Source organism: Hipposideros armiger, unplaced genomic scaffold (genome assembly GCF_001890085.2).
Source record: "Hipposideros armiger isolate ML-2016 unplaced genomic scaffold, ASM189008v1 scaffold_50, whole genome shotgun sequence".
NCBI classification, from domain to species: domain Eukaryota; kingdom Metazoa; phylum Chordata; class Mammalia; order Chiroptera; family Hipposideridae; genus Hipposideros; species Hipposideros armiger.
Window position 1 is genome coordinate 3,978,401 of NW_017731400.1, and position 13,276 is coordinate 3,991,676.

Below are 13,276 nucleotides of genomic sequence, written 5' to 3' on the forward strand. Positions count from 1 at the left end.
CCAGGTACCAGGCCAGGTGGTAGAAATACAAGGATGAAAAAATCAAGGTCTTCCCTGTTCTAGAAGAGCTTACACACCAGTAGAGGAGATAAAGGACCCATATAAGTATACAAGTGCCGCATGCTCAGACCTTGGGGTGCCGACAGAGGTTTGTAGGTGCAGCCTTGGTGGACCAGAGAAGGGAAATCCATAGGACACAGGGCTCCTATGAATTTACTGTTGACCTTTGACATGGTTTACATTTGACATTTAGTAAACTTTACCTTATAGTGTTAGTTATCTTCCTGGGTTTATATGCTGAATTTCAAACTAAAGTTTCTTTGAGGTCCAGGTTGTATCCTTCTTTGTATTCCAGGGACATAGTAGGTGCTCAATAAATGTTTGTCATTAGTAACATTTATTCATTATTGTATATGCCGATGTTACTGATACACATTATCAAACTTCATTATGTAGAGCCTTGTTTTTGAAGTGGACAGTAGACTGGCCTTTATGGGAAGAAGGGTCCTGCACCTAACTTCCCCCTGCCTTCCGGAAGATGCTGCCCCCAAGCTGTCCTGTTGTGTTTCTGACTTCAGCAGTCCACTCTTCGCCCTGGGCTTTCTGGTTCATTCCAGCTCAGAATGCATATGGCAGACCACAGAACATCAGTCTAGCAGAGAGCCACTTTCTTCTTCTTTTTTGGCCTCAGTAGTTCCTGCAAAGTCATGTCTCCTCTTCCCACTTAATTTCCCCTTCATTCTCTGATGATGAAAATGATTAACCTCCAGGAGGAAACTAATTTGGTTAGCCGCCAACAAGTGTTGAGTTTCTACTGTGTTCCAGGAATTTCTGGGGCTGTGCGAGGCTGTGATGATTCAAACATGAATAATATAGGGCCCATCCTCAAAAAACTCATTGTGGGGTGGGGGACATATACATCAACAAGAGTTGCTCAGGTGTAGTCCCTGGACCAGCAGCCTCAGCCTGGAAACATGTTAGAAATGTACATTCTTTGCCTGGTGCCCCATCTGCTGCTCTGGGGCTGGGCCCAGCCACAGGTTATTTAAGGAGCCTCCAGATGGTGCTGATGTGCCCGAAAGTTTGAGAACCACTGCTGTACACAGATGATTGGGATACTAATTAATCAGGCACAGTGGAAGGGGATGTCAGAGAGCATCTCTCAGGAGAGGAGTAGCACTTCGATCTCGAAGGATGAAGAAGAATGTTTCAGGCAAAGCGGTTAGAAAGAACAGCGCTTGTAGAGGTGTGGAGTATGAAGTTGTCTTTCATTTCAAGGAACCGAGAGTCCACTGGAGTGGATGGATGGTTGGTGGGCTGCAGTTGTGTGGATGGCAGGAATCTCGGTTGGAGAAGTAAGCCAGAATCACATCACTGGGAAGCTGAAATACTCTGGTGAGGTGTTTACCCTTTATGGTGCAGACCAGGGAACAGCAAACATTTTGTATAAAAGAACCAGACAGTACACAAATTTTGGGGGCTTTGCAGGCCGTAGTCTTTGTCGTAACTACTCAACTCTGCGATGGTAGCCTGAGAGCAGCCATAGATAAGCTGTAAATGGGCATGGCTGTGTTCTCATGAAACTTTATTTATGGACATTGACATTGGAATTTCATATAATTTTCACGTGTCGTGAACTTTTCTTCTTTTAACTTTTTTTCAACCCTTTAAAAATGTAAAACGCATTTTTAAGGACACAGACCACACAAAAATAAACAGAGGCCTGGATTTGGCTGGAGGGCCAGAGTTTGCAGACCCCTCCTATAGATTAATTTTCCTCAAAATTTGGTGCATGACTTTCATCCATCTGAATCTATTGCCATGCTTGTTTCTGGAATCTGTCCCAGACCTAGTGAATCTGGACATTAGGGTGAAGGGGCTCCCTGGGTGAGTCTCATGTCAACTGAAGTTCAGAGCTACTGCTTCCACCAAAGGGAAGGCGTTGAAAGGTTAGGCTGTGCGAGGATTTTCATCTTGTAACGAGGTGCAGGAGGTCATGACTGAAGGATGCAGGGGTGAAGAAGAGCAGGGGTTTTGAGGATGTGTGAAGGTTTAGAGTAGTCTATGGGGAAGCAGAGAAAGAACTGGCCACGGGCAACTTAGTGGGTGGCTGAGCTTATATAATCAACCCACTTACAACCATTGATTTTTGGAGGCATGGATTTGTAATGGTGTGTGCTTTTCTTCCTTCAGCAGCTACTTTTAGGTGCAAGAGTAAAACAGACAGTTGGATGTTTCCAGAGCAGGTTGTTGGCAAGTTAAGAAGTAAAGAAGTTGAAAGATGTTGACAAGTATTTGAAAGTGATGAAAGTGAAAAGAGAAAGATCCAGAGATTGAGGGACTTTGAGGAGCAGGTGCAGAGGAAGTGAGAGAGCTGGGGGCTGGGTGTTGGAGATGAAGATTCCCAGTGAAGCTTTTCTGGGCGATGGGGAGGGAAAGTTAGGGTGTGGGTATGGGAGCTGGGATGAAAGCAGTTTGGTTTAGCAAGTCAAGGAACTGGGGGTTTGATGGATTGTCATCCTAAACAGTGAAGCTTCCCGGTGGAATTAGGGGATGTGAGGTGGAGAAAAAGGAGGGAGGAAAAGATTTGCATAAATATGGTGGAAGAAAAGTGGTCCAAAGCAGCCATGGGGAACCTGGAAAAGCAGTCACTTCTCTCTTCTCCCTTCCCCCCTCCCCTCCCTCGAGAAAGAAAATGCCTGGAGGCCAACTGTTGTCCTGCTAGGCTAAGAGTGAAAGGAGAGAGCTGGGAAGACTAGATTGTGTGACTGGAGCAGAGGGAGGGCTTGGAGAAGGTCAGCAGTGGGAGGTCCACAGTGGCAGGTGAGTCATCATGGAGGAGAAGCATACTTTGCAAGTTGAGAAGTAGGGCTTGCATTCTGGGCCTGAGGGCCTGGGATGTGTGGGAGGGTTCTCGGCAGGTAGGGGTGGACTGCCTGGGGTCCCAGAGATCTGATAAGGCCATGGCTAGTGACTGGCCCTGAGCATTTTGGTCTTTCCTGGAGCCGCACACAAATGTGGTGGAAAGTTTCTTGTGGTTCTGAAGAGATTGCTGTTGGGAGGTGGAGGGTAGCTTGCAGAAACTGCCCAAGAACATCAAAGGGTAAGATGTATTGAGGGAAATACTGTGAGGTATAAATGACAAATTCCACAGAATTGAGAGTACAGGGCTGGTGAAGTTGAGGACTATCCCTTAGTCCAGCCCTGCAGAAGCCCGTATACATAGAACAGGAGGACGAGCAGTCTCCATTCTTGGGGACCCTGGGTGAGTCCAGACGGGCTGGAAAGTGCTCTCCCTGGTGTCACGATCTCGTGGCTTGATTTGACAGTAACTGAAGGGAGGGCAGAGAGAGTGGAGGTGTGGCCATATACTTCTTGGCATTTCAAGCAGAGGCCTAATGGGTCTTCCTGTTGTGGAACAAGAGGTGTTCTTCACAACTTGGCCTCAGTTTACCTGCCTGGCATCGTGACACCAGAACTTCTATATATTGAATCCTTATGTTGTCAGGCACTCAGCCAGCTACTCTGCATACATGATCTCATCTACAGTCATGTGCTGTGTACAGATTTTTGGTGTCAACAACCATGGTCCCATAAAATTATAATGGAGCTGAAAAATTCCTATCACCCAGTGACTTCGTACTCATTGTAACGTCATAGTGTAATGCATTCCTCACGTGTCTGTGCTGATGCTGGTGTAAAGAAGCCTACTGCTCTGCCAGTTGTATAAAAGTACGGCACATACAATTACGTACAGTACATACTAGTTGATAATGATAACAAGCTACTGGTTTATGTATTTACTATACTATACTATACTATTTATTGTTATTTTAGATGGCATTCTCCCTACTTGTAAAAAAAGCTTGCTGTAGAACAGTATGCCTCATCCATCTCATGTTTCTATCGCACCTCTTGATTGCATCACTTTCTCTTGTCCTTGATTTAATCTCATGTTGTTTTCTACTATAATATGCTGTACAGGCTTATAGCCTAGGAGCAATCAGCTATATCATGCAGCCTAGGTGTGTAGTAGGCTAGACCATCTAGGTTTGTGGAAGTGCGCGCTATGATATTCGCACAACGGAGAAATCACCTAACAACCCGTTTCTCAGAAGGCATCCCCATCATTAAGTGGCGCATGACTCTGCTTATTGAACTCTGTATGCCAAATGTTGGGCTAGAATGGGGCTACAGAGATTAATGAGGATCTGTGCCTTCTGGCAGACAAACCTGTAAGCACTTGTTACTACTGTGTTACCTGTAAACCTGGTATTAGATGTGCTTGATCCTCCAGGGGACTTGCGTATGTGCCATTGCCCGAGCTCAGCACCTATGCAACTGTCCTGAGTAGGTGCTGGAGCAAACTTCCTGGGAGCTGCTGCTTTAGAAGGAGAAGGGGAAGGTGCTGGGGTGGGGCCAGGTGGGACAGGCAGAATATTCCAGGAAGAGGAAGCTGCTTGAACAAAGGTGCTAAGTATTGGAGAAAAGATCTACATTTTTTTGTGGGTAGTGACTAAGAATGAATCTGAGTCACGCTGGTATGCTTAGTACAAAGTAGGAATTAAATAAGTATTTGTTGGATTGAAATGGAATTTTATTTACATTCTCACATTGGCATGAATGACTAAATTAAGATAAAATTGGGAGCCAACGCTTTTTACCAACTGGTTAGGCCTGTTTATTATTTGGAACCTGCATTTCAGATTGAATAGTCCTAATTTCTGATTTGAAAGTTTCTGATAGTTAAATGTTAAATTTTTCTGATAGTTAAGTGTTAAACTTGGGTTGTGTAAATATTAAATACGCCATTCGCATTTTTATTTTGTGGAGTTATATACATGCAGTTATAAATGCAGATATTAATATCATGTTTTGGACCAGTTGTCTCAGGGTTTGTGTGAACAACATGTAGAAATTTTCTTTAGCAGTTGCAAGTCAAGTCACCAAATAAAAGGTGCCAGATATCCAGGTGTTCCGGTGTATTGTGCAGGATGACCTCCCAATTCCACTTATCAAGAAAAATTTCATGAAAAGATTAAATCTAAGGAGATGCAATCTGGGAAAATATTTTGTAGCAGCAACTTGCCAAAAAAAATCAGGATTTAATTTAGGGCTGTAATTTAATAGCAGTGTTTGGTTGTGTGCTTTTCAGAAGCTTTCTATTTTAAGTGAGTCAACCCTTTCAGTAAACAAGAAAAAGAAAAAACTTGCTGCAGTCTTATTAATGGCAATTTCTGGTAGTTTTGCCCGGATATCACAAGGGTGGCGAGTAATGGGTGGGAAAAGTAACTTCAAGTAGTTTATACTGGTTAAACATGTGCTTTATTAAAAGACAGCTATCCCTTTGGGCTTAAGAAATGTGACCATCTATCACAAGATGAACTTATTAACCCATTTGTAATGTGCTTTTTAATGATCCCCAAACTGCGCACTTGGTGAATTGTTTACCGATCTCTTTGTAATAGTGGAGCGCTGCTTATAACTTTTTAGTTATCAGTGGTTAATCTTTTATGCATTAGTAGTACTGATCTGATTTGCAGTAATGGTTTTGAAAGTTCACGGTGACATTAAAGCGGTTTTAAGTGTTGAATTGAGATACCTGGACTGATAGTGCTGGGGATTTCTCAACCATCATATTATTATAAGTATTACAATCTCAGGTTTATATACCAAAATAACAACATGGAGCCATGGTTCTAGTTTTAAGTTGAAAACGAACAAGGGTACATTTGAAAAGTTTTGGTTCAGGTGATTCTAAATTCTATTTCAAACAAGTAATTAAAATAAAAAAGGCAGTGGCTTGTCCCCTCATCTCCACACCCTTCCCTTTTGTCGAATTTATCATTCTGTATCTCTAATTTGAAACAGTCATCTGAGGTATACAGCCAAAGCTTGCTAAGGCGTACAGGAAGTTGCTAAACATTTTGTGAAATTTCATGAAGTGGTTTAACTGTGTGTCTCACTGGATTGAGACATCTTTGTTCCAAAGACTTTTCCCCCTCCGGCATTATTTTTGCTCTTTCTTGGTTTTTATTTTATTTATTTAAAATTTTAATTTATCAATTTTAATTTTAAATTAATAAAATAATTAAAAGCATTTTTTGGTTTTTATTTTGTATAAATACAGTTTCAAAAGTTAGTTTTCTGAAAAGGCAGCTTATGTACGTAGTATCAAAATCACAAGGCAGAAATAATGAAAGGCCAGTATCCCCACCCCCCACCCCCCACCCGTTTTTCAGCTGCCCAGATCTCCTCCCCACTGGTAGCCAGTGGCATCCTTTTAGTGTGAGGCTATGTACACGTGCACACAGAGTTGTTTTGTCTGTTTTCTGACACAGGTGATAGTGTACAATTCTGCTGCCCCTTGCTTCTTTTTCTTTCTTTTGTTTTTTAACTTCGTGTCTTTTAGAGGTTGATCCCTATCTGCATATACAGAGCTCTTGTGACATTTGACTTCCTTCTGTCTTTCCTGAGAGTTCTGTTTCTGTGTTTCCAGGAACTGCCTTGTCTTTTAACTAACGCTGAAAGTGCTGCTGGTGGTGGGTGAGGGAGCTGGGGAGGGGTCTTCCCCAACGGGCACTGCACACCTCTTCACATTCCTCCCAGGAGAGCAGTGGGGGTCACTTACCCAGGCAAATGTAGGGAGGGGAGCGCTGAGCTCCTGGAGGGAGGCAGAGAGATTGAGATGGAGAGAGGTACACGCGGAATTAGGTAAGAGGACATTAAAGATTCCCATGTCCCTTGTGTCTCAAGGCTGAAAATATCTCTACCTCTAATTGCCTGGTCTCCAGAGTTCTTGGTATACACATCTGCTGGAAATGATGCTTTTTCAGACCTACTCACCAATAAAATTCTGTGATTCCAAGATCTTCAACAAGCGGTGAGGAGGGCTTGGTTTTCGGTTGTAAAGAAACACCTCTTGAGAGTAAAGCCCACGAACCAGGACTCTTCATTGTTCACCTTTCAGTGGACGTACCTAAAAGAATCGTACCTGTATATTTTACTTTCTTATTTCTGCCAATGAAATGTGTGCATTTGGTACATGTTGTCTGAAGTGAATTAACCTTAAGGGTCCCGGAATCTTCTCTCTTCTTTCACCTCCTTGTTGGAGTAAGAACAGAATGCTTTAGGAATGTGTGTGCTTTCCTCTGGAGAAAAGACCAAGTAGAGAAGAGCTTCTATTTTTTGTCTGCTAGGGACGTTGAACTGTTTTTACTCCCTCCTCCTAAAGATAATGGCCTATTCTTCTCCCAAACTGGAAGTGTTCACTTGCTTGCAGGCTATTTAACAAAAGGGAAGCAAATCAACATTTATATGAAATTATATTTAGAGAGCCACTTTACATAAATGTTGAGGGAAATACAAAATGATTTTTTATTTTTTTAATGTATAGGGCCTGGAGTTTACAAAAAGGGTATAGTGAAGACTGCCATATTTATTTTTATAATCTCAGCCACATTGAGTTAACCTTTTCCTCAGTTTTATAATTAGCATTACTAAGTTTCAAAAGTTAAGGTGATTTATGTGTTTTTTATCTTTTTACTGAGGTATTTAGAATGTCTTTTTATATATCTTTAAGTGACTGCCAGTTCTGTTATCTCAGTTTAAAAGAAGGGCAAAATGAGGCTATAAACTAAAAAAAAAAAGTCATTTCCTCAAGATTTAGGGTGGGGCTATTTCATCATAATAACAAATAATGAATTATTAGTATGCATGTTGCTAATGGAAATTGCAGAGAGAATTTAAAGGCAGGTAGTGGGCTGTAAAATGATTTCCCACTTATGCGTTTTCATGAGTGCTGGAGAGCCAAAAAGATTGTCCTTGTCTCTAGTGTACTTGGCAACCCTCAAACATTTATTAGAGTAATACGTGTCTAGATCTGGTTCCCTGTTGCCAATTTCTAGAAGAGTTGGAGAAGTTAAAACAGAACAAGAAAAATGGTTTTAAATAGCTAGACTGAAGATTGCTAAACCAAAGGAAATGCACTTACTGACTAAAGATGGGAAAAGCCACAGATCTTGGATTGGTTATCAGTGAGGACCTTAAAATGCTAGTTAGGTAACCATAATTGGGGGGCACCACTAACACACTCATTTCCTGAAGAAGGCCTTGAATTTGATGGCCTAGGAGAGTTCCTTTGTTGTAGTTATTTTGTAATTAGCCCTCTTTAGCTCAAGTGAAAATACCAAGGGCCTCCCCAGTATTTTCAGAAACAACTTACACATCTTTTAAAGATTGCCTATTGTTTTATAATAGATGGATCACATTCTTTGGTAATTAAGAAAAAAAAAAACCTGTTTATTTTGGAATAATTTTAGATTTACAGAAGAGTTGCAACTATGCCACTCGCAGTTTTCTCCAGTGTTAACATCCACATTACCATGGTGCATTTGTCAAAACTAAAAAATCAACACTGATATATAACTATTAAGTAAATTTCAAACTTTTTGAATTTCACCAATTTTTCCGTTAATGCCCTCCTTCTATTCCAGGATCCTGTACCTTATAATTCACCCACCTAAAGTGTACAACTCAGTGTTTTTTAGTATAGTCACAAGGTTGTCACAATCTAATTTTAGAATATTTTTGTTCCCCCTGAAAGAAACCTGGGTCATTAGCAGTTCCCACCTCTTCCCAAATCCCTCATTCCTTCACCTCTTCCTCCCTCTAGCCCCTGGCAACCACTAATCTGCTTCCTCTCTATATAAACTGGCCTGTTCTGGCTATTTCATATGAATGGAATCATATGGTATGTGTCTTTGTGATTGGTTTCTTTCATTTTTGAGAGTCTTGGGTGATTTTCAATTGGTTGCTCATGCTCTGTCGTGCTTTATCTGTGGGAATATTTAGAGACCAGGATTTAAAGCACAAGCCTTTTGAGAGAATTTGCATTTCCTCCTGCCGGGGCACCTGGGAGCACTCCCAACCGGGCTTGCTGAAATTGTATTTTCTGCTTTGGATTTATTTTTCCTTTTTTTGGTCATACAGGGCATGTGAACGCAGGCCTCCAAACTTTCATTCTCAGGGGAGTCTTTGTACATTTTGTCTATCCGCCCAGAGCCAAGGCCCACATAAACACACATCCCTCTGTCTCCGTCTGTGGGGAGGGCCTGTTCCCCTAGTGAGGTGTCACCTTTCAGAAGTTTAGGAGGGGTCTTGGCTTTGAGACATGTCTTAGCTTTATGCAGAGTCTCTAATTCTTCCTCTCCCGTCTCCCTTCTTGGCTTGCTTTGTGTCTGGTGCCCAAGCCCTAGGCTACCTGGATGGGTTTATGTCCCGGGGCAAATGCCAGTTCCAGTGGTGCTTGCAGCTCTGATTTCTGCTTTCTTGCATTTCTGGCTTCTGAGGAACTCTCTTACTTTTCCACCAGTTCAGCTGTACAAGAAAATAATCCAGCACATCCACATGAACTCATGTTTAGCTTAATATAGATATAGGTGTTTACGTGTAGGAATATCTATAGATATGTGTATGTTCAAGGGTTAGTATACACACGTATATTTCCTGCTCTGTCAGCTGAGAGGAGTGATACTCCATTAGCAGTGCATATACCTACACTTAGATCTTGGTTTCCAATATCTGTTTCCAGTAAAAGGAACCAGGACTTTTTGGAGGAATGGCTGGTTCTGGGACTGGGGCAGGAATTATACAAAATGAGCCTGCAGTATTTCGTAGTACCAGAAAGTAAAGAAATACAGAAACAAAAACAGAAACTCAAAATGATCAAAGTGTGTAAAATGAACATAGGAGCCAACTGAAAGAGCTTCCAGTGGGCAAAGCTGGAACAATTTGAGAAAGAAAAAAAAAAGTGTTAGTTTATAGAAATATAAATTATAGACCTATAATCTATCGATTATAAAACTATTAGGTTATAAGCCAAAATATAAAATAAACATCCATGAGTTTGTACCGCTATAAATAAATGAGTGAATAAAAACATAAATGTCAGAAAATATTGGGTCGTTGGAAAAGTCATGACGTATTTTTCTATGTTTTTTGTTGCAAAAATGCGTCATGACTTTTCCGATGACCCAATAGACAAATCTCCCTGCAGAATTCCAAATAGTTCATGTAGATACTCTTCCTTCAAGGAGGGAAGTGTAACTCTCTACTCCTTAACTGTGGACTGTGCATGGTGACTTCCTCCCAAAGAGGACAGTATGGAAAGGGAAGCATGGGAGAGTAACCACATGACTTCGGCCAAGTGAGCAAAGTCAACATCAACAGTGATAATTATATTGATAGTATGTTACCCTTAATATGATGTGAAAAGGACACTTGACTGCTGTGATCTTCCTCCCCCAAACCCATAACCCATGTTTAATTCTGAAGAAAGCATCAGACAAATCCCAATTGAGAGAGTATACACAAAATACCTGACTAGTACTTAAAACTGTCAAGGTCATCAAAAACAAGGAAAGGCTGAGAAAGTGTCATAAGCAAGACATGACAACTAAATGTAAGGTGGTATCCTGGGTGGGATCCTGGAACAGAAAAAGGGCACTAGGTAAAGACCGAGGAAATCTGAATAAAGTATGGGCTTTAGTTAATATTAGTGTATCAGCACTGGTTTATTAACATAAATGTACCATGAGATGTAAGATGCTAATAATAAGGGAAGCTGGGTGTGGGGTGTGTGGGAACTCTGTACTATTTTTGCAATTTTTCTGTAAATCTAAAACTGTTCAAAAAAGTAAAATTTACTTAAAAAAATGATGCTTTTTATTTTTAATCTAGGATCATTAGCTGTGCTGTATCTGTGAACACTGAGCTCACCATATTGTCAGACTTGGAAGTTGAGACTAGTATGCTTTTAGAGAATTTTCTAGTCAGAGGAATGGAAAGAAAACAGAAAACCGGTATGTGCTTATGCTTTCGATTTACATTTTGCTGGAAAGTAAGATTTATCAAAATCTTTGCATGCATCTAAGTCACTTTCAGTACAGATGGAAAGGACTTTTCATTCACCCAAATCCTCAGGCTCCTCATCAGTTAATTTTCATGAATGAATACTTGTTTAATAAGATAAATATTTCTCCTCGTAACATCAAACAATAGAACCACCCCAAAACAAAGCTCGTCATTCCTTTACCACTCTGCACTGAGATACTTCCTCTTTGAGTTTTGATCTTGGAAATGCTATTCTGCCTTTCAGTTTTCTGTTCAACGGAACAATTCTATGTGCATCTTGTTTAGTCCACAAGCATCCGTGGAAAACAACCTGCTCATAAGGAATGATGGAGTACTAACTATATAAAAGAGACCAAATTTCAGACCCAGGCTGTGTAATAGATGCTTGGGCTTCCCTCTGAGATCTGTCCCCTGTACTCACCTTGCTCTAAGGTAGTGGGAAGAATGCTGGAATAGGACTGTGAAAAGCTGGGTTCTAGGCGTAGAGCCAGTATTTATTAGATGCGTGGCCTTGGAAAATCTGTTTAACCTTTCTGAGCCTGATTCCTTATTTGTAAAATGAGCTGATAATACCCAGATTAAGGGGTTGTTGTGAATATCAAATGAGGTAGGTGACCCATGGGGAAGGTTTTAGTAAACTATTTAGTAAACACATAGATATTGTTTGCTATTATTTTCCCACTGTCAGCCCCATCCCATTTTTGAAGCCAGTAGAGGAAAAGGCTTCATTGATATAGCATTGAACTTAAGAAATACACATTTTCTGTCTTGCGGTTTACTCTCTAGTGGTGTAAGCTGGACAGCTGTCTTCATTAAAACGTCTTGGGTTTAAATGTGCTTTGGGGACTACCTTAATGAGTGGATAGGCCGCCTGGGCAGCGAGGTGGGTGTGGATGTTTTTGGAAGGGAAGTTCAGTTTTCAGTTGGTATCTAGTGAAGAGAAGAAAAAGACTGGACTTAGGGGATGCTAGGGGATTTAGAGTACTTCAGGGCAGGAAAGACAGGGCGGAAGATGGCAGTAAGTAAAGACGTGGACACAGAGGGAAAGAAAACTTTTTTTAATGTGGTGAAATGGGAGGGTGGAGATCTAAGCTGAAATGTCAGTATGTTTAGTGCACCCAGGAAGTGTGAAAGAACCTTGCAAAGGAATGACTGTATTTATCAGGTAAACATTGCTTCTTTTCTTTTTTAAGATTTTTATTGGGGAATTGGGGGATGGGAACAGAGCTGGGGAATTGGGGGAAGGGGAACAGACAAGTTGCTATCCTTTTGTTCTTCATTCTAGTTGTGCAGGACGTTGCTTCACTGGCCCAAGTTGGCACCATCATTGCGCTCTTCCCGGGCGAGGCAGTCGCCGGCTTCTGGACGGCTGCTCACTGCGGCTGCTGGCCGCTCACGCTGGCTGCTGGCTACACACGGTAGCCCATGGCAACCCACTGCATCAGGGGCTACAGCCCATGCCTTCGCTGGTGACTCACATCAGGTTGAGCTGTTGTTCAGCATCTTAGCTGTGGAGGGCAGTGTCACTGGCCTTCATATGTGGGATCTGAACCGGGGCCCTCTGGCATCCCAAGCCAGCTCTTAACCAATGAGCCACTAGACCGGCCCAAACATTGCTTCTTATCACCTAAAAGCCTGGGGTTGTTCATTGCCACCAGAGTGGTTTTGCCTGTGGAAATAATAAAATAAAAATCAGCTGTCTGCTATAACAGTGTGGCACAGTTTTTTACTTATTGGCCAGTTGCGTATGTGAAAGATGTAACTTCTATCTCTTTCAATAAAAAGGAAAAAGCTGAATTCTTGAGGAGGTGTGGGCCATAGATGTCCTTATTTATTCTATCATATGGCAATAGTTAGACCTTTACCTCACGGTCATAGTGCTAATTGACCTATAAATAAAACTTTCTACAATGAGTGATTTTTATACATTGTGCTAAACATTCAATATGAATTACCTAAGCCACACAACAAACCTATGTGGTAAGAAATAATATCCCCCCATAAAACATCTGGGAGAGTAAGTCACTTGTGGAAGATCCCATGGCTGGGCAGCAGTAGAACCAGGATTTGGATGCAGGAAGTTTGGGTTCCCATCCTGGACTCTTACCCACTCTTGTTATTTTATGCTTAAAGGGCATCAAGCGCAGCCTCAAAGCAGGGATGATTCTGAGAATATTTGGGTAAATCTGGGAATGAACCAGAATATAAAGAGTTTTGGATCTGCCCTGTTTGGCTTGTCCAGTGTGGTAAAATGACCCAGGGAAGGTGTTTTGCTCTCCTGGCCATAGCAGGTGGTACTGTGGAAAGGCAGGTGGCCACAGCAGTCCACTCTGTGCTGGTCAAGTCACAATTCCCCAGGTGG

General features: G+C 41.7%; 1 protein-coding gene and 1 long non-coding RNA gene across 2 annotated transcripts in view; both read left to right on the top strand.

Moving 5' to 3' along the window:
* The window catches only part of LOC109381627 (uncharacterized), a 15,191-nt gene extending 2,948 nt beyond the window's left edge, over nt 1-12,243 (top strand). Inside the window, exons 2-3 of the long non-coding RNA XR_002123786.1 lie at nt 10,741-10,862; nt 12,200-12,243. This is a non-coding gene — a long non-coding RNA (uncharacterized LOC109381627). The remainder of the gene's footprint in view (nt 1-10,740; nt 10,863-12,199) is intronic.
* Nucleotides 1-13,276, top strand: part of MBOAT1 (membrane bound glycerophospholipid O-acyltransferase 1) — a 102,352-nt gene that overhangs the window by 8,019 nt on the left and 81,057 nt on the right. The window lies entirely within an intron of this gene.